The sequence below is a fragment of the Nicotiana tabacum genome, chromosome 19 (assembly GCF_000715075.1).
Source record: "Nicotiana tabacum cultivar K326 chromosome 19, ASM71507v2, whole genome shotgun sequence".
NCBI classification, from domain to species: Eukaryota; Viridiplantae; Streptophyta; class Magnoliopsida; order Solanales; family Solanaceae; genus Nicotiana; species Nicotiana tabacum.
Genome location: NC_134098.1, coordinates 31225412 through 31247271, shown reverse-complemented (window position 1 = coordinate 31247271; position 21860 = coordinate 31225412).

Sequence of the window (21860 nt, the reverse complement as noted above, 5' to 3'; positions counted from 1 at the left end):
ATGACAAAACACCCTCTCAATAGAATGATAAATAATACAAGGAAGAACAATCATAATATAAGTGGAAGTCACAAACAATATCAAACCTCAAATTAGGATCAAGACAGTGTTCAAATTAATTTCCATATCTTAAGTTGGGAGATCTTTAATACCAACATGCCACTATTCACGATACCAATATTCACAATACCAATACCATCATACTTTTAGTACGGAGTCCGATCACGACCTGATCGGCTAGGCCATCTCATTATAGACATCAACCACAATCATAATTTCCAGCACAATCTCCACCATGTGTGCGGCATGGCGTCTGATCACGACCCGATCGGCTAGGACGTCTCATTCGAGACATCAAACTTTTTATACCAATCATCTCATTTCATACCTCTTTCACATATTTTCATTTCACTGGCACTAGTGGCCACAATTATAAAATCATTCTTGGCACGTCAGCCGTATTTAGTATTCCATGCTCACCTTTTTCACTTTCAAACATCATCATCATCATCAACAACAAGGCATTACAAATCAAATTCTTTAGTACACATGTGAGTAATTAAGAGTCTTAGGCACATAGAGATTTTATTTCACAAAATTTGGCATAATAACCTTCGTTTGAACTCGACTTGAAGTCGCAACATTATTAATGCACATCCCACACTTTGAACATATTCTCGATTGATAACATAACATGATAAAAGCATTTTGGGATACATATTGAACATATATCTTTCAACACAAGCTTATTCGGAATAGCCACTTTCATAATGAATAATTCACGACTTACATAATTTATATGAATACCGTGGGATTCAATTCTAGGAGAGGAGTTTAGCCAACATACCTCGATTTGATCTTTTCTTAAATTACTACAACGTTCCAAAAATCCTAAGAATCCCAATCTATTTTGAGACACAACAAAATTGAACACAAATTAGGAAGATATTCCTGGTTTTAGCTCATTTAAGCATTTTTTTCAAACACTAGGTATGCAAATTTGGCTACAAGGTTCTTCTACAAGAATTCCTTCATACCATAACCCAATCTTTACTTATTGGAGCCTAACAATCTTTTCACAAACCTTATTGGTACATGCATGTATAAATAATATTCTTACACCCAAGAATCATACTCTTAATCTCCCATCTTTTACTCCAAACTCGAAATTGGAGAATTGGAGAAAGAAATACTTACCTCCTTGAAGCTCTAGAAAGATCCTTATGAAATCTTCAAACCTTGAACAAGAATTGATGGACAAATGACTAGGTCTTCACTTTATCTCTTTAAGATGCTCTCACCTCTCTCTAAAATATCAGATGAAAACCTTCAAAATGACCCCTAAAGGCTATTTATCAAAATGGGATCGGGTTACAAAAATTAAAAAAATAACTGCCCCGACACAGTCTGCGGCGCATATACGACCGCATAAAGCTTCTGCGGTACGCAGAATAGGCCGCATAATTGCCCTCTAGAACTGGGAAAAACTGACTAAGTTTGCGGTCATTATGCGGCCCGCAGACTTGTTCTGCGGTCGCATAAGGCACCGCAGAACTGTTCTGCGGTCGCATAATGCGTCGCAAACCTAATCTCCAAACTTGCCTAACCTGCTTCACTCTGCGGCCATTATGCGGTCTGTAGAGTGATTCTGCGATTGCATAGTGGGCAGCAGAAATATATTTTTCTGCCCAAAATTTTCCTTTACTCACCAACGCATTGTTCAACCCAAAACGTCCGAGCGAAATTTTTTGCGAAATTCTACAATCCTCAAATACGTAAAGCCTACTTCGGCACCACGAAACCTATAATTCCTTTGTGAAATTTTACGGGGCCTTACATTCTCCCCCACTTAGGATCATTCATCCTCGAATGAGGGTCAAAATCTGTTATTAGCATTCAATGTGGCCCAACTGTTAATTCACACAACAGTAGATTCAAAATTTGGCTAACTCCCTAAATTTCTAAAACTTTTGCCAGAGTCTCCCCTGTAACTAGGCATATCCACCTGTCAGAGAATCCAAAAGCCAATCCTAACAACATATATATAATCCGATGATGCAATATAATTTAACATAAGAACAATACCAACCGTGGCCTCATAAGCAATATATTACTAGAAAGGAACACCTTTAACATCAACTGTACAAATGATACATAATTCAAAGAAGGTAACTCTTAGAATTTTCATTGAACACCACTTTATAAACATATGTCTATTTAAACAAATAAGGATACTTTTTCTTCATTTCTTCCTTGGCCTCCCAAGTAGCCTCTTCAACCTGCTGGTTTCGCCATGGCACTTTCACCGAGGTAATTTCTTTATTTCTCAACTTTCGGACTTTCCAATCAATAATAGAAACTGGAATCTCTTCATTAATCAATTTCTCATTAACCTCAATAGCCTCAACCGGAACAATGAGTGTCGGGTCTCCAACTTCTTTCTTCAACATAGACACATGAAACACCAGGTGCACTAATGACATCTCAGGTGGTAGCTCAAGCTCGTACGCCACCTCACCGATTCTCTGAATTATTCTGTACGGTCCAACATACCTCGAACTCAATTTCCCTTTCTTACCAAATGGCATTACACCCTTCATGGGAGAAACCTTCAAGAATACCCAATCATCTTCTTTGAACTCCAAATCCCTACGACGAACATCTGAATAGGACTTCCGACGACTTCGAGCAGTCTTTAACTGCTCCTTAATTATTTTAACTTTTTTCATAGCCTGATGCACGAGGTCTGGCCCTATCAACTCTCCTTCCCCAATCTCGAACCACCCAATGGGAGATCTACATCTCCTTCCATATAAAGCCTCGAACAGTGCCATCTAAATGCTAGCATGATAACTATTGTTGTAGGCAAATTCTATGAGTGGAAAATGATCATCCCAGCTACCTTTGAAGTCTAGAACACATGCGCGTAACATATCCTCAAGCATCTGAATAGTCCGCTCTGCCTTCCCATCAGTCTGCGGGTGAAAGGCTGAATTGAGATTCACCTGAGTAACCAAACCTTGCTGAAATTTGTTCCAAAAATTAGCAGTGAATTGTGCTCCCCGATCATAGTGCCATGCAACCTGACTATTTCTTTGATATACAACTGAGCATACTGTTCCGCTGTGTCGGTAGCCTTAACCGGTAATAAGTGGTCTGATTTCGTGAGTCAATACACAATCACCCAAATCGAATCAAACTTATGAGGAGTGCGAGGTAGTCCTACCACAAAGTCCATATTAATCATTTCCCACTTCTACATTGGAATTTCTATGTTTTGTGCCAGCCCACCGGGCCTTTGGTGTTCGACCTTCACTTGCTGACAATTTGGACATCTCACCACAAAGTATGCTACGTTCCTCTTCATATCATTCCACTAATAGACTTCCTTAATATCATGATACATTTTTGTAGAGCCCGGGTGCACATAATATCTAGAAGTGTGAGCCTCGGTCATGATTCTCTCCCGGAAACCATCTACATATGGAACACATAGACGCCCTTGGTACCTTAGTGTACCATCACCCATTCCAAGAGAAAAGGCCATGGTCTTATGTTTATGAATCCCCTCTTTCAATTGTGCCAACAATTGATGTATTAGTTCTCCTTGACTTCAACAAGAAGTGATGATTCATCCCTATTTTACACAATCACCCCTTCTTCACTAGAGTCCGTAAGACGAATTCCCAAACTAGCCAATCGGTGAACTTCCTTGGCCAATGACCGTTGATATGCCTCCAAGTGTGCTAAACTACCCATAGATTTCCACTAAGAGCATCCGCCACAACATTAGCCTTCCCCAGATTATATAGAATATCAATGTCGTAGTCCTTGAGTAACTCAAGCCATCTTCTCTGCCTCAGATTCAATTCCTTCTACTTGAAAATATATTGAAGGCTCTTGTGGTCCGTGAATATATCCACATGGACCCCATCTAAATAATGACGCCAAATTTTCAATGCCAATACCACCGCCGCAAGTTCTAAGTCATGTGTTGGATAGTCCTTTTCATGATTCTTAATTTTCCTACAAGCATAAGCTCTCACCTTGCCATGTTACATTAATACACACACAAGTCCGATTCTCGAAGCATTATAATATACTACAAATCCATTTGTACCATCTGGTAGAGTCAACACTGGTGTCGTGGTCAATCTCGATTTCAACTCCAGGAAGATCCTTTCACAAGCATATGACCATTGGAACTTAATTGCCTTCTGTGTCAATTTAGTCAACGAAGAGGCAAGAGTAGAAAACCCCTCCACAAACTTTCTGTAATACGTAGCTAAGCCTAAGAAACTGCAAATCTCTGTTGGAGTTGTAGGCCTCGGCCAATTCTTTACAGCTGCAATTTTCTGAGGATCAACCTTAATTCCTTCACTAGAAACAACATGACCCAAGAATGTGACAGATTCAAGCAAAAATTCACACTTTGAAAACTTTGCATATAACTTGTGATGATATAGGGTTTGCAGAACTACCTTGAGATGATCAACATGGTCCTCTCGACTTCGTGAATATACCAGAATATCGTCAATGAACACTATCACAAAGGAGTCAAGATAAGGCTTGAAGACTCGATTCATAAGATCTATGAAAGTTGCTGGGGTATTTGTTAGCCCAAAAGACATCACCAAAAATTTGAAGTGCCCATATCGGGTACTAAAAGATGTTTTCGGAACATCCTTCTCCCTGATCTTCAATTGGTGATACCCGGATCGTCAATCAATTTTGGAGAAATACTTAGCACCTTGTAATTGGTCAAACAAGTCATCTATCCTTGGCAGTGGATACTTATTCTTGATCATGAACTTGTTAAGCTGCCGATAGTCAATACACATTCTCAGTGACCCATCATTCTTCCTTACAAAAAGGACCGGTGCGCCCCACGGCGACAAACTCGACCGAACGAAACCCTTTTCTAACAAGTCCTTCAACTGCTCTTTTAGTTCCTTCAATTTTGTCGGTGCCATTCAGTAGGGTGGAATAGATATAGGATACGTGTCTGGCATCACATCAATCCCAAAATCAATCTCCCTGTCTAGTGGGATCCCAGGGAGCTTTTCCGGAAAGACTCCCAAAAATTCATTCATAACTAGCACAAACTCGAGTGTAGGTGCCTTAGCACCGGTGTCCGTACTCCGGACCAAATGATAAATACATCCCTTTTTGATCATCTTCGCGGAATTAAGGTAAGAAATAAATCTACCTTTCAGCACCACATCATCCCCCTTTCACTCAATGACTGGCTCATTTGGAAATTCGAACCTAACGGTCCTGGTTCGGCAATCAAGCTTGGCAAAACATGAATAAAGCCAGTCCATCCATATTATTACATCAAAATCGACCATTCCCCATTTAATGAGATCGGCCATGGTGTCCCGACCACGCAACGTGACAACACAATCCCTATAAACTAGCATGGCCAAAATAGACTCACCAACCGAGTAGATGCAGAGAACGACTCATGAAGCTATTCCGATTCTATCCCAGATTCCATAGCAACATAAGGAGTGACATATAAAAAAGTGTAACTTGGATCAATAAGAGCATACACATCATGATATTGGATAATCAATATACATATGACAACATCTGGAGAAGCCTCTGAATTCTGGCGACCCCTCATAACATAGAAACGACCGAATCCTCCCGAACTCTATGCTCCACCCCTAGTTGCACAACGCCCTGCAGGTGTTGGAGTGCCTCGAGCTGGAGGAGTGCTACGGATGTAGCTGTTGCAGAACTGGCTGGCTGTGTTATGCCCCTACCCGTACCCTTGAGGGACGAACGACAATCCCTCTAAATGTGACCCCTCAATCCGCACCTGTAGCATATGGGTAAGTCCATGTAGCATATTACTAAGTGCATCTTTCCACACCTAGTGCATGTGGGCCTTCGCTACTGCTGGAATCTACCACCATGCCAACCCTGCTGGTAGGAGCCCTTGTTGCCCAGACTGGGCCTGAAACGGCTCCACTACTGCTGACTGGGCCCTGATGGCGGTGCACTAACCGAAGACTGAGCAGAGGACTGAGATGGCCCTAATGACCCTCCCTTGAATGCTGACCTGCCGCTACTAGAAGAACCACCAAAGTTGCCCACAGACCGGGCCTTATTACTACCCTCTCGTTCCATTCTGTTCCTGAATTTACGGGTCTCTGTGGCTTGAGCGAATGCCACCATCTTCCCATAGTTCATATCATAATTCAAGGCAGCTGTAGTGACCTCGTTAATTACCAAGGGACTAAGTCCCTGCACAAACCGGCGCAATCTAGGCTCCATGGTGGGCAACATGTAAATAGCATACTTGGACAGGTGCGCGAATCTCATAAGGTACTCCCACACATTCAGGATATCTTGCCTCAGGCTCTCAAACTCAGCGGCACGGGCTACCTTAGTCTCTGCATGCAAGAAATGATCAATGAAGGCATCGACAAACTTACCCCACCTCACCGGAGGGCTCCCCTCCTCACGAGACTCCTCCCATAGCTCAAACCAAGAATATTCTACCTCTTTTGAGACATAACAAAATTGAACATAAATTAGGAAGATATTCATGGTTTCAACTCATTTGAGCATTTTATCAAACACTAGGTGTGCAAATTTGGCTACAAGGTAATTCCACAAGAATTCCCTCATACCATAACCTATTATTTACTTATTTGAGCCCAACAATCTTTCCACAAACCTTATTGGTACATGCATGTATAAATAGTACTCTTACACCCAAGAATCATATTCTTAATCCCCTATCTTTTACTCCAAACTTGAAATTGAAGTATTGGAGAAAGAAATTCTTACCTCTTTGGATCCCTAGCAAGATCCTTGTGAAATCTTCAAACCTTGAACAAGAATTGATGTACAAATGACTAGGTCTTCACTTTCTCTCTCTAAGATGCTCTCACCTCTCTCTAAAATATCAAATGAAACCCTTCAAAATGACCCCCAAAGGCTATTTATCAAAATGGGGTCGGGTTACAAAAATTAGAAAAAAACCTGCCCTGACATAGGTCTGCGGCACATATGCGACCACATAATGCTTCTGCGGTCTGCAGAATAGGCAGCATAATTGCCCTCGGGAAATAGGCAAAACTGACTCAGTCTGCGGTCATTATGCGCCCCGCAGACCTGTTCTGCAGTCTTATATGGCACCGCAGAACTGGTCTGCGATTGCATAATGCGCCGCAAACCTTATCTCCAAACTTGCCTAACCCGCTTCACTCTGCGGCCATTATGCGGTCCACAGAGTGATTCTGCAGAATTTTAATAACACGTAAGCCTCCTATGGCACCACAAAACCTTAAATTCCTTTGCGAAATTTTACGGGGCCTTACAAGTCACACTCGCACGGTAAGGACCTCGTGCCACAATATAAGTCACACTCCCACTGCAAAGACCTCGTGCCTCAACAAATACCACAACCGCATGACAAAAACCTCATGCCACCACGTATATCATATCCGTGTCAACTACCAATAAAATGTTCAAGAAGAATTTATCAAGAATCACATAAAGTAAAGAATGATAACAATTTCTTTATTTAAATCCGTTATGTTACCAACAACTCAATAGAATATGAGATAATGACTCCACGCAGATGAATTGACCTTGGCAACCAAATCATCAAGTAATGACAGAGACACAGATTATCACATTGGATGCAACACAATAAAATACGTAAAAATGCGTGACAAACATAAGGAAGTCATAAGCACAAGCAAGAATACCCCTTTTTCATCAACAACACGCCCCCAAGCCATCACATATCATCCTCACATAGCTACTCTTATCCCGCCGCATATACAATATCATAATAGCCACCCGTATCGCACCACCCAAACAACATATCAATAGCCACCCGTATCGTTCCGCCCCGACAATAACACAATAGCCACCTATATCACTCTGCCCAGATAATAAAATAATAGCCACACGTATCGCTCCGCCCAGATAGTATATCAATAGCCACCCGCATCAATCCGCCCAGATAGTATAACAATAGCCACTCGTTCGCTCCGCACAATCAGTATTTGTGAAATGCCACCCTTATGTTCCGCACAACAATAATCAATCCCCACAACATGTCCATATATACCATAATATTGCCAAAATAACAATACCAATATCACAATAAAGTATATCCCATGGCTAAAAAACAATGTATATAGGAATTTCAATAGCAACATAATAAACGAGAAATAACTCGATAATGAAAGATATTTTATATTACAACAACTTCAATTAAAAGCATATTAATAACCTAAGAGTCTAAACCGGTCAATTTTTACATATAAGTCCGTGTACACACTCGTCACCTCATGTAAACGTCTTTCATAAAATTCAAATAATGTAATTAGACCAAATTCTATGGGGTAGTTCCTTCCCCCCCCCCCCACAAAGTTAGGCAAGATACTTACGTCTAAAGCCCTCAGTACTCTAAAGCCCCTTCCCGCTTGAATCAACCTCCAGACGCTTGAATCTAGCAAAAATAACTTAATAATATAGATAAAAGTCATAAGAAATGATTCTGAATAATAAAGCTCCGACCTTTAACTACAATCAAAAAGTCAACCAAAAAAGTTAACCCTGGGCCCGTACACCGGAACTCAACAAAACTCACAAATTCTGAATACACATTCCGGTACGGGTCCAGCCATACCAAAATTATCAAATTTCGACCTCAAATCGGCTCTCAAATATTCAATTTATATTTTAGAAAGGTTTTTACTAAAATCAAGGTTGGAATCAAGAAATATAAACAAATCCAAGTAAAAAATACTTACCCCAAAACAAATCATGAAAATCCCATCCAAAATTGCACAAAATCGAGCTCTCTAACTCAAAATGTGTTAAAATAAAAAAAGCCCTCAAAATAGAGTACTATATAAGTCTGCCAGGGGTCCTCTCGCGATCGTGAAGAAAGAAATAACGGCTGCCTCCAGAAGCTCTATGCGAAGGCGATCACAAGTGCACGAACGGGATGCACCAACCACCCAAGCTTACGTGAACGCAGGACCCTTCTGTGAACGTGAAGACCAAAGAACCCGACCTCTCCAGCATGAGCAACCACTACGCTATTGTGACCGACCAACGCGAACGCGTCGCACAGGTATGCGATCACGACCCAGGCACTACAAATGTGAAGAAGAGAAGCTGCTAGCCACCAAAATACACTATGCGAACGCGACTCCCTCTTCACGATTTTGAGGAAGGACATTAGACACCAGCCATCAGCAATCTAAAACATGAATAAATGGCATGTAGCCCATCTGAAAAAGACACCCCAGGCCCCCCAAACCCCATCCAATCAAATCAAAAGAGCCCCAAAACAAAACGTGGCCATACTCGAGGCCTCAAATTACACCAAACAACTTCAAACTACGAATATCACCTCAATTCAAGCATAATGAATTAAAGATCTTTCAACTTTCAAAACTCATGCCGAACCATGACAAATCAACTCGGAATGACCTCAAATTTTGCATGCAAGTCCTAAATGACACAGTATACCTATACAAACTACTGAAAGTGCAATCCAAACCCGATACCTATAGAGTCAACTCTTGGTCAAACCTATCAACCTTCTGAACCTTCAACTATCCAATTTTCGATAAATTAAGTCAAAACAATCTAAGAACCTCCAAATCTGCATCCGGACATACAATGCTAATAGTGAACCTTGACCCTCATTCGAGAACGAATGATCCTAAGTGGGGGAGAATGTAAGCCCCCGTAAAATTTTGCAAAGGAAAAATAATGTTTCGTGGTGCCGAATTGGCTCTTACGTGTTTAAGGATTTTAGAAATTCTTCGCGGCTCGGACTTTTTGGGGTGAACAATGCACTAGAAAATAAAGGAAAAAGTTTTGGCAGCGAAGTGCGTTTCTGTGGTCCATTATGCGACCACAGAATCACACTGCGGACCGCATAATCACCGGAGAGTGAGGCAAGTGCGGGTCGGTTTTGGATGCCATTCTGCGGTCGACTATGCGACCGCAAAACTGCTCTGCGGTTCATTATGCGACCATAAAATAGGTCTGCAAGCCGCATAGTGACCGTAGACCCAAGCAGATTTTTGCCAGTTTTGGACACCAATTATGCGGCCGATATGCGGTCCGAATATCGAACAGACCTTGTTCCGGAGCTTCATTTTTTAGTTTTTACAACCCGAGCCAACTTCATTAAATAAGCAATTTGGACCATTTTTGACCAAAAATCTGACATTTTAGAGTGAGAGAGGGTGCCCTAGATTGAGAAGGTGTTCCTCAACAATTGTTCTTCAATTCTTGCTCAAATCTTGGAAGATTAAGAAGGGAAACTCACTAGGTCTTCAAACTAAAGGTAAGATCCTACACCCTAACCCTCAATTTCGAATTTTGTCTAGAATTGGGTAATTGGTAAGATACTTTTTGGGCATGGGAGTTGTTCATCTTGCATGCATGTGTTATAAAATGGTGTAAGAAGATTGTTGAGCTATGAATGGTAAAGAATGGGTTGTGGGATGATGGAATCCTCCATAAAAGAACCTTGAAACCTTATGCACACCTAGTGTTTGATAAAATGCTCAAATAAGCTATAACCATGATCATCTTCCCAATTTTGGTTCAATTTGTTATATTTCTACAATAGATTAAAGTTGCTAAGAATTCCGGAACATTCTAGAGTTTAAGGAAGCTCAATTGAGGTATGTTGGATAAACTCTTCTCTTAGAATTGAATCCCAAGATATTCATGTAAATTATGTAAGTCCCGAGTGGTTCATTATAAAATTGGCTATTCTGAGTAAGATCGGGTTGAGAGATATATGTTCAACAAGTATCCCAAATGCTTTATTTATGTTATGTTATCAATTGCAGATGTGTTAAAATATGGGTTGTGCATTAAAAATGTTCTACTTCAAGTCAAGTTCAAACGAAGGCTATTATGCAAAATTCTGTGAAGAATCGCTATGTGCCATAGATCCTTAATTGCTCACATATATACTACATGCCTTGATTTGAAATGTTATTATTGTTGTTGATGACGTTGATGTTAGAAAGTGAAAATGTGAGCATGAAACACTAAATACGACCAACGTGCCAAGAATGATTATATAATTATCGCCATTAGTGCCAATGAAATGAAAAGATGTGAAAGTAATATAAAATGCGGTGATTGATATAAAAAGGTTGATGTCTCGAATAAGACAACCTAGCTGGTCGGGTCGAGATCGAACACCATGCCGTCCACATGGTGGTGATTGTGCTGGAAATGGTAATTGAAATTGTGATTGTGGGTCGATGTCCCTAATGGATAGCCTAACCGATCGGGTCGTGATCGGACTCCGTGTTAAAGACGGTGGTATTGATATTGAGAGTAATTGTTGTTGATGTCTTTAATGAGATAGCCTAGACGATCGGGTCGTGATTGGACTCTGTGCTGAGAGTACAGTGGTACTGGTATTGTGAATAATGGCATTGTGGACAATGGTATATCGATACTAAAAATCTCCCAATGTGAGATATAGAAATTAATTTGAACACTGTCTTGATCCAAAATAGAGGTTTGATGTTGATTAAGGCTTCCATTGCTATTATGATATTCTTGTTTGTATTATTTGTCATTCTATTGAGAGGGTGTTCTGTCATTCATACTAGTAATATTCCATATGTACTAACGTCCCTTTTTGTCGGGGGTGCTGCATCTTCAATGAATGCAGGTGGTTCCACAGCATGAGACACTGATCAGTGGTAGCGGTACACTCTCCTCCCAGCAGACTTGGTGAGCCCCACTTCATTTCGGGGTCATATATCTTTTGTTCCTCATGTATTGTGTTTGAGGTATAGCCGCGGCCTTGTTGCCCGCATTATTATTGTACTCTTCTTTATCTATAGAGGCTCCGTAGATATAGTGTGGGTTGTGTATTGGTGCTGGGGAAGTCAAACTATGCTATGTTGTGGTTGTATTACTTGCTCCATTTGAGACTTTAAAAATGATGAAAACTATTGGTAATGAATTGGTATTGTAGACATGTCACGTTTTTGTCTAATTAATGAAAATATGTATTATCTCCATTTGTGGATGAGTTTGGGTAGAAGGAAATCTAATAGGCTTGCTCGGTCGGGTTCACTCGGTTGAGCGCCAGTCGCGCTCCTCGGTTTTGGGGCGTGACAAACTTGGTATCAGAGCCTAAGGTTTTAAAGTGTCCTAGGATGTCTCGGAGCCGTATCTAGTAGAGTCCTTCTTATCGGTGTGTTGTTGACAACATCTATAATTAGGATTCTACTTGGGCATTTAGGAATAATGCCCTTCTTTCATGTTCTTGATCGTGCGATAAAGCTGGATGTATGATTGTTCCTTCTTTAACTCTTGCTTTACTTTAACTTTTAGTATATGGCACCTAAGAAGAAGGCAAGAACTGGCCAAAGAGCCAATGTTACCCCAGGAGTGACAATTGACCCTATAATTGATGATGTGGGTGAGCACCCGAGGAGTGAGAATATTCCTCCATTACTATACTGCCTGACTCTACTACCACTAATCAGACTGCGCCTGTCCCTACACCTACTGAGGGTGCAACAGTCCCTCCAACTAATATACCAGTTCCACCTCCAGTTCCAGCTTCCGATTCTGGTGTTTCTGATGTTGATCTTAGGGGAGTCATACAGATCTAGGCTCAGATAGTGGCTTCCTAGGCCTAGAGATCAAATGTCATACCCACTTCTTCCAGTCATCCAGGGGATTCTACTAGTTCCGGGGTGAACAGGTTTCTCCAATTGGATCCTCCAGTGTTCACGGGTACTAACCCAAAGGAGGATCCCCAAGGCTTCATTGATGATATGCACAAAACTCTTCGAGTTATGCGTGCTACTAAGTCAGAGGTAGTGGAATTGGCCTCTTACCACCTGAAAGAGGTGGCATATTCTTTGTTTGAACTATGGGAGGAGTCCCGTGAAGAAGGGAGCCCTCTGGCGAGGTGGGGTGAGTTTGCCGATGCCTTCATTGATCATTTCTTGCCCGTCGAGACTAAGGCAACCCGTGCTGCTGAGTTTGAGAACTTGAGGCAAGGTAGCCTAAGTGTGTGGGATTACCATATGAGATTCGCGTACCTGTCTAAGTATGTTATTTACATGTTGCCCACTATGGAGGCTAGAGTGCACCGATTTGTACAGGGCCTTATTCCCTTGGTAATTAATGAGGCCACTACAACAACCTTGAATTCTGATCTGAACTATGGAAAAATGGTGGCATTCGCTCAAGCAACAGAGACTCGCAAGTTGAGGAACAGAATGGAGCGAGAGGGTAGCAATAAGGCCCGGTCTGCGGGCAACTTGGGTGGTTCTTCTGGTAGTGGCAAGTCAACATTCAGGGGAAGGTCATCAGGGCCATCCCAGTCCTTTGCTCAGTCTTCAGCTAGTGCACCGCAATTAGGGCCCAGTCAGCAGCAGTAGTGGAGCCATTTCAGGCCCAGTCAGCAGTAGTAGTGGAGCCATTTCAGGCCCAGTCAGGGCAACAAGGGCTCCTATCAGCAAGGTCATCATGGTGGTATATTCCAGCAGCACAGGAGGCCCCCATGCCCTCGTTGTGGAAAGATGCACCTAGGAATATGCTACATGGACTTACCCATATGCTACGGATGCGGATTGAGGGGTCACATTCAGAGGGATTGTCGTTCGTCCCGCTAGGGTGCGGGCAGGGGCATGGCACAACTAGCCAGTTCTGCAACTATTACATCTGCAGCATCTCCTCTAGCTCGAGGCACTCCAACACCCACAGGGCGTAGTGTAGCTAGGGGTGGAGAACAAAGTTCGGGAGGATTCGACCGTTTCTATGCTATGAGGAGTCGCCAGAATTCAGAGGCTTCTCCAGATGTTGTCATAGGTATATTGACTGTCCAATCTCATGATGTGTATGCTCTTATTGATCCCGGTTCCACTTTGTCATATGTCACACCTTATGTTGCTATGGAATTTGGGGATAGAACCAGAATAGCTTCATGAGACGTTCTCTATATCTACTCCGGTTGGTGAGTCTATTTTGGCCGCGAGGGTTTATAGCGATTGTGTTGTCACGTTGCGTGGTCGGGACACCGTGTCCAATATTATTGAATTGGGAATGGTCAATTTTGATGTGATAATGGGGATGGATTGGCTTTATTCTTGTTTTGCCAAGCCTGATTGCTGAACCAGGATTGTTAGGTTCGAATTTCCAAATGAGCCAGCTACTGAGTGGAAGGGTGATGATGTAGTGCCGAAGGGTAGGTTTATTTCTTACCTTAAGGCCACGAAGATAATCAACAAGGGGTTTATTTACCATTTGGTCCGGGTTACGGACACCGATGCTAAGGCACCTACACTTGAGTCCGTACCAGCCGTGAATGAATTTTCGGGAGTCTTTCTGAATGAACTCCTTGGGATCCCACCAGGAAGGGAGATTGATTTTGGGATTGATGTGATGCCAGACACGCATCCCATATCTATTTCACCCTACAGAATGGCACCGGCAGAATTGAAGGAGCTAAAGGAGTAATTGCGAGATTTGTTAGAAAAAGGTTTCATCCGGCCAAGTGTGTCGCCTTGGGGCGCACCGGTCTTTTTTGTAAAAACGAAAGATGGGTCACTGAGAATGTGTATTGACTATAGACAGCTTAACAAGGTCACAATCAAGAATAAATACTCACTGCCAAGGATAGATGACTTGTTTGACCAATTGCAAGGTGCTAAGTACTTCTCCAAAATTGATTTACGATCTGGATATCACCAATTGAAGATCAGGGAGAAGGATGTTCCGAAAATAACTTTTAGAACCCGATATGGGCACTTTGAATTTTTGGTAATGTCTTTCGGGCTAACAAATGCCCCAGCAGCTTTCATGGATCTTATGAATCGGGTATTCAAACCTTTCCTCGACTCTTTTGTGATAGTGTTCATTGACGATATTCTTATATACTCACGAAGTCGAGAGGACCATGCCGATCATCTTAGGTTAGTTCTACAAACCCTACATCAGCACCAGTTATATGCAAAGTTTTCAAAATATGAATTTCTGCTTGAATCTGTCACATTCTTGGGTCTTGCCGTCTCTAGTGAAGGAATTAAGGTTGATCCTCAAAAAATTGCGGCTGTGGAGAATTGGCTGAGGCCTACAACTCCAACAGAGATCCAAAGTTTCTTAGGCCTAGCGGGATATTTAAGGAAGTTTGTGGAAGGGTTATCAACCCTTGCCTCTCCGTTGACTAAATTGACGCATAAGGCAATTAAGTTCTAATGGTCAGATGCATGTGAAAAGAGTTTCGAGGAATTGAAAGCAAGATTGACTACGGCACCGATGTTGACCTTACCAGAGGGTGTAGATGGATTTGTGGTATATTGTGATGCTTCAAGAATTAGGCTTGGGTGTGTATTTATGCAACATGGCAAGGTGATAGCTTATGCTTCTAGGCAACTCAAGAATCATGAAAAGAACTATCCAACACATGACTTAGAACTTGCGGCGGTGGTATTTGCATTGAAACTTTGGCGTCATTATTTATATGGCATCCATGTGGATATATTCAAGGAGCATAAGAGCATTCAATATATTTTCAAGCAGAAGGAATTGAATCTGAGGTAGAGAAGATGGCTTGAGTTACTCAAGGACTGCGACATTGATATTCTATATCATCTGGGGAAGCCTAATGTTGTGGCGGATGCTCTTAGATGTAAATCTATGGGTAGTTTAGCACACTTGGAGGCATATCAAAGTCCATTGGCCAAGGAAGTTCACCGATTAGCTAGTTTGGGAGTTCGTCTTGCGGACTCTAGTGAAGGAGGGGTAATTGCAAAAAAGGGCTGAATCATCGCTTGTTGTGGAAGTCAAAGAGAAGCAATACAACAATCCATTGTTGGTGCAATTGAAGGAGGGGATTCATAAACACAAGACTATGGGTTTTTATCTCGGCTTGGATGATGGTACGCTAAGGTACCAAGGGCAGTTATGTGTTCCAAATGTGGATGGTCTCTGGGAGAGAATCATGACCGAGGCTCATACTTCTTGGTATTCTGTGAACCCGGGCTCTACAAAAATGTATCATGATCTCAAGGAAGTCTATTGGTGGGATGACATGAAGAGGAATGTGGCGGACTTTATGACAAGAAGTCCAAACTATCAGCAAGTAAAGGCCGGACACCAACGGCCCGTTGGGTTGGCACAGAACATAGAAATTCCAATGTGGAAGTGGAAAATAATTAATATGGACTTTGTTGTAGGACTACTGTGCGCTCTACGCTAGTTCGACTCAATTTGGGTGATTGTGGATCGACTCACGAAATCAGCACACTTTTTGCCGGTTAAGGCTACCGACACAGCGGAACAGTATGCTCAGTTGTATATCAAAGAAATAGTCAGGTTGCATGGCACTCCAATTTCCATCATTTCTGATCGGAGAGCACAATTCACTGCTAATTTTTGGAAGGGATTTCAGCAAGTTTTGGGTACTCAGGTGAACCTTAGTACAACTTTTCACCCGCAGACTGATGGGCAGGTAGAGCGGACTATTTAGACACTTGAGGATATGTTGCACGCTTGTTTTCTAGACTTCAAAGGTAGTTGGGATGATCATTTACCACTCATAGAATTTGCCTAGAATAATAGTTATCATGCTAGAATTCAGATGGCACTGTTTGAGGCTTTATATGGTAGGAGATGTAGATCTCCTATTGGGTGGTTCGAAATTGGTGAAGCAGAGTTGATAGGGCTAGACCTCGTATATCAGGCTATGGAAAAAGTAAAAATCATTAAGGAGCGGTTGAAGACTGCTCAAAGTCATCAGAAGTCCTATTCGGATGTTCGTTGTAGGGATCTGGAGTTCAAAGAAGATGATTGGGGTATTCTTGAAGGTTTCCTCCATGAAGGGTGTAATGCGATTTGGTAAGAAAGGGAAATTGAGTCCGAGGTATGTCGGACCGTACAAAATCATTCAGAAGATTGGTAAGGTGGCGTACAAGCTTGAGCTACCACCTAAGATGTCATTAGTGCACCTGGTATTCCATGTGTCTATGTTGAAGAAGGTAGTTGGAGATCCGTCAGCTATTGTGTCGGTTGAGACCATTGAGGTTAATGAAGAACTGTCATATAAAGAAATTCCAGTTTCCATTCTTGATAAGCAAGTCCGAAAGTTGAGGAATAAAGAAATTGCCTCTATGAAGGTGTTGTGGAGAAACCAGCAAGTTGAAAGGGCTACTTGGGAGGCCGAAGAAGAAATGAAAAAGAAGTATCCTTACTTGTTTGTATAAAATATGTGACCTATTTATAAAATTGTCGCTTATGGATTCTTGTATAACTTGTTCAGTTATTGTAGAGGTGCTTCTTTCTAAATATATTGTATGTGATGCCACGGTTGGTGTTCTTATGAGTTATGTTATGTCATTGGTTTATGTATATGTTTTAAGGATGTGTTTCTTGTGCTCTCTGATAGGTGGATAGGCCTAGTTACAGGGGAAACTCTGGAAAATATTTTGGGGATTAAGGGGGTTAGTCAAATTTGGGGTTGATGGTGTGTGGTATGAAAATTGAGTTGCATAAGATTCTAATAGTGAACCTTGACCATTATTCGAGGATGAATAATCCTAAGTGGGGGAGAATGTAAGGCCCCGTAAAATTTTGCAAAAGGATAAATAATATTTCGTGGTGCCAAATTGGTTCTTACGTGTTTAAGGATCTCAGAAAGCTCGCCGAGGCTCAGACTTTTTGGGGTGAACAATGCACTGGAAAGTAAAAGAAATTTTTTTGGCAGCGAAGTGCATTTTTGCGGTCCATTATGTGACCGCAGAATCACTCTGCGGATAGTATAATGGCCGCAAAGTGAGGCAAGTGCGGGCCGATTTTGGATGCCATTTTGCGGGCCGCAGACCCTGGCAAATTTTTGCCAGTTTTGGACACCAATTATGCGGCCGATATGCGGTCCACATATCGATTATGCAATCACGAACCTTGTTACGGAGCTTTATTTTTGAGTTTTTACATCCCTACGATTTGGACCATTTTTGACCAAAAATCTGACATTTTAGAATGAGGGAGGGTGCCCTAGAGTGAGAAGGTGTTCCTCAATTAATTGGTCCTCAATTCTTGCTCAAATCTTGGAGGATTAACAAGGAGAACTCACTAGGTCCTCATCCTAGAGGTAAGAGTTTACACCCTAACCCTCAATTTCGAAATGTAACTACAAGTAGGTATTCTTGGGAGTGGGAGTAGTTCATTTTACATGCATGTGCTATCAAGGGTTGTAGGAAGATTGCTGAGCTAAAATGGTAGATATTAGGTTGTGGGATGATGGAATCCACCATAGAAGGACCTTGAAACCTTAATACACACCTAATGTTTGGTAAAATGCTCAAATGATATAGAACCATGATCATCTTCCTAACTTTGGTTCAGTTTGTTATATTGCTAAAATAGATCTAAGTTGCTAAGATTTCCCTAACATTTTATAGTTTAAGGAAGCTCAAGTGAGGTGTGTTGGCTAAACTCTTCTTTTAAAATTGAACCCTACAATGAACTTGTAAGTCTCCTGCTGCTCATTATAAATTGATTAATCCGAATAAGCCCTATGTCCAAATAAATATGCGTTCTATATGTGTTCCAAAGGTTCTTGTTGTGTTGACTTACTATTTGAGAATGTAGTTTAAGTATGGGTTGTGTGCTAATATGTTATGGTTTAAAAACGTGATTTTATTGAAAACTATCATGTCAAATTGTGTAAGAAATCACATGTGCCTAAGACCCTAAACTGCTCAAAAGTGTGTTGAAAGTCTTAATTTGAAAAGCCTTGTTGTTGATTATCCATCATGATATTTGAAAGTGAATGAAAAGGGCAAGAAATATGATGTGCGGCCAACGTGCCAAGAAAGATATTGTGTCATGGCCATTGGTGCCAATGAAATGAATGATAGGTAAAAAAAATGTGAAATCTGGGGTAAATCCCTTAAAACAATAAATGCTTTGGGAGTACCGTTTAGTCATCGAGGAAGGGTAGGTAAAAATAAACTAACCCCGAAAGTATACATGACGGTGTAGGAGTGATTGATGGGTAAATACCCGTGTTGGTGTGATGAGGTTGTTTCCCCTTATATGGGATGATATTGATGTGTTGAGATGTTTCCCTTTGAATGTGATGAGATTATTACTAGCAAGATGTTATGTCGACCCACACGACATTGTGGTGAGACGGCTTAGCCGATCGGGCAGAGATCAAACGCCATGTCGCGCACATGGTGGAATTATGAGTGGATGTCTTAGCCGATCAGGCAGAGATTGGACTCCATGCTAAAACACAGTGGTGTATCAGTGCTAAAGGTCTCCCAACTTAAAATATCGAACTTGATTGAAATTTACCTTTTCCCTAACATGACACTCTGTTACTATTTGAGTCTCTTATTGATTTCAAGTTTCCTTCTCCGTTTATTGTTATTCGTTCTATTGAGAGGGTGTTTAGCTTTACATACTAGTACTATTCCATATGTATTAACGTCCCTTTTGCCGGGGGCGTTACATCTTTAATGGATGCAGGTGGTGTCGATTTGTGATAGAAACACACTCCTTCTCCTCAGCTGACTTGGTGAGCCCCACTTCATTTTCGGGGTCCTGTATCTCTTATCCTATGTGTATAGTATTTTGAGGTATGGCCGGGGCCTTGTTGCTGGCACTGTCTTAGTACTCTTTTGGTTATTTTAGAGGCTCCGTAGACATGGTGTGGGTTGTATCTTGTTTTGGGAAGGTTGAACTAAACTTGTTGTAATTGTACCATCTGTTCCACTTTTATTACGAATGTATAGCGTATCGTTTTGGAAATTGTTAATGACGTAACTAATGGAAATGAACTAGTATTATTCACATGAACTCTTACTGTCTAGCTAATGAAATGTATTCATCTCTTTAATCATGGTTGAGTTGGGTAGACAGCATTGTGTATGCTTGCTTGACCGGGGTAGCCCTGTTGAGCGTCGGTCGCGTGCCCCAATGTCGGGGCATGACATGAAATGCTCATTTGGTCCATTTTTCGACCCAACCAAGCCCTATACTCTCAAAGCAGCCTTCATGATTCTAGAGTGAAAACCAAAGATGCAAACATGAATCCAATGCTAGAAATCCCTTGGTGCTTGATAGATCGTAGTTCTTCATCTTGTGGCTATTTTAGAGGATTCTTCAAAGTGAAGTAACCTCAAAATTCACGTTGTTTTTGTTGATTAAGGTGAGAATAAGTCCCTCCATGATATATATTAGAGTTTCAAGGTCAAATACAAGTGTTTACACACCAACTTGAACACCAAAAGTAGATTCAAGAAGAGAATACAACTCCTATAGTGTTGTGGTGTGATTGAGAGTTTTTTTGAGCTATACCAGCTGGGGATTTCAAGTTGTATCTACTGCCTAAGGTAAGTGTATCATGTTCTTAGTTGGTCTTAATGTTAATCATGTGTTGGTTGAGTTGTTTGAGTGAAAATCTACAAGATAGAAATTGACATGGCATAAGGAATCGTTATCTTTTATTTTTTGGTGGGATGTGTTGAGGCTTTATTGTGATGACCCAAAATGTCATCTTATATTTTAGACCTCGAATGTGCGCTTTTAAGCCTTACAAATCTTATATTTATGATCCTCAATTTACGTGCGCAGTCCGGGCATGTTTCCGAAAAGCTTTATGTTGAAAATTGATGAAAATAAGAATTTATGCCTTATAAAGTTGATTTTATTTGACTTCGGTCAATATTTTGGTAAACGGGCCCAGATCCGTATTTTGACTGTCCCGGTGGGTCCCTATCAAATTATGGGACTTGGGCATATGCCCAGAATCGAATTCCGAGGTCCGTAGCCCGAGAAATAAATTTTTGACTAAAATTGAATTTCAAAAAATTAATGGTTTTAAAGTATATGCTTAATACTTGATTTTGATGGTATCGGGCCCGTATTTTAGTTTCGGAGCCCGGTACAGGTCCGTTATAATATCTGAACTATGTCTGTGAAATTTGGTGAGAAACAGAGTTTAAATGACGTGATTCGGACCTTCGGTTGAGAAAATAGTAACTTTAAGTGTTCTTGAGAATTTCATTGATTTTGATGCTAAATCCGTAGTTTTAGGTGTTATTTTGGCGATTTGATCGCATAAGCAAGTCCGTATAATGTTGTTAGACTTGTGCGCATGTTTGGTTTGGAGCCCCGAGGGCTCAAGTGAGTTTGGGATAGGCTACGAGGTGATTTGCACTTAGACAATCTGAGAATTTTGCTGCAGCAGCTGTTCTGGTGTGCCCATCTTCGCATTCGCGTAGGTAGAGTCGCGAACGCTAAGCATTGGGGGTGGTACCCTTCGCGAACGCGATCAGCCTCCCGCGAACGCGATAGTTTAAGGGACCTGGGGGAGGGGAGTCATGTTCTTCTACGTGAACACGTCCATTGGGTCGTGAACGCGAAGGCTTGGGGGTAGCTGCCTTACGCGAACTCATAGAAAGACTCAAAATGCGAAGGCCTTAGGCCGCTGTGCACCGCGATCATTACAAGCCTCTCGCGAACGCGATGAAGGCCTATCCAGTGTTTTAAAACAGACTTCAAAGACGGGATTTGCTCAAAATTTCACATTTTCTTCACTTGAACTAAACCTTGGGCGATTTTTGAAGTTGGAATTCAACACTAAATCATAGTTTCGTGTTCTTAAACTCATTCCTTTCAATTTCCATCAATACCCACTAGATTTCTAGGCTTAAATCTTGTTCCTTAAGGGTAGAAATTAGGGATTTTAGGAGAATTGGGGTTTTTGTAAATTTGGAAATTTAGACCTCGATTTGGGGTCGGATTCCGGAACTAATGACATTTTCGGGCTCGGGGGTGAATGGGTAAGCGGAGTTTGGTCC